This window comes from Cebus imitator, unplaced genomic scaffold, assembly GCF_001604975.1.
Source record: "Cebus imitator isolate Cc_AM_T3 unplaced genomic scaffold, Cebus_imitator-1.0 Scaffold73, whole genome shotgun sequence".
Lineage (NCBI taxonomy): Eukaryota > Metazoa > Chordata > Mammalia > Primates > Cebidae > Cebus > Cebus imitator.
This window is the reverse complement of record NW_016107388.1, coordinates 5,579,357-5,580,363: the sequence shown is the minus strand read 5'-3', so window position 1 is coordinate 5,580,363 and position 1,007 is coordinate 5,579,357.

The following is a 1,007-nucleotide window of genomic DNA, read 5'->3' as shown; positions in this document are numbered from 1 at the left end:
GCCTTTCCCTTTGCCAAAGCTATAGCCTATGTACCAGCTCTTTCCTGGGCCCTGCTTCCTACTATGGTGAGATGCTAACACTGCAGCTGCTTGTTCTAATCTTCAAAACATGATGAATTCGCAGGCCTAGCTTCCTGCAGCAGTCGGACCTTGGGCCCCTCTCTGAACCTCAGCTCCATGCTTAACCTTCTCTGGACTCCTCAATCCCACACTGATCTCTTTTGCTCCCCAGTCTTGTGTTGGCCCTTTGCAACCAACTCCCTTCCATACATTTTATTGCAATCTTCCCTGGCATTCCATCCTGTAAGCATTGTCCACTGTGGAAGCACTGTTTCTGTAAGATTCCTTCTTCAGTCTTTATAAACCAAAGTTCTTCTGCCCTTGGACCGGCTTCCTATCCCAGGGAATAACTTAAAATGAAAGACGCACCATAATTTGCAGTTATAGTCACAGCATAAAGTCACAAGCTGACCTGCCAATGGATATTAAGTTCCTTATCAAAGGTGGATGAAATGTACTGTAAACGTAATTCAAAAATAGCAGCAGACATAAGGCAACATGATGGGACAGCATTGCTCTGTAGAAAAAGAAATTTGCAAGACAGGATTTTAAATGGTCTAAACTTAATAGTGTATGAAATGGCATTTTTATTGTAATTTTAAGCTCCGTAAGTAGAATCTGTAAAATATCTGAGGAGAAAAAATGTCAAGAAGGCTAAAGGAAAAGCATACATTATAAAATACTGAAAAGAAACAGACCTTTCTATAGACTTACAGAAATTAGAAATAGAAAAGTTATCAGGGCTCCTTGCTCTTGTCCCTGCCAGTGTAGCCCATTCTCAAGTGATTGTCCTAATTTTAGATGATCCAAGAGTCTTGACTTTAGGAACTCTGTTTGTAAAACTACTCTGCTGTCTAACGAACCTTCAGAAGTAGTCACCGCTTGCAGCTCTTCAGCCTAAATTTTCAACTTCCCAGTAGGTTCCTTTTTTTTTTTTTTTTTTTTTT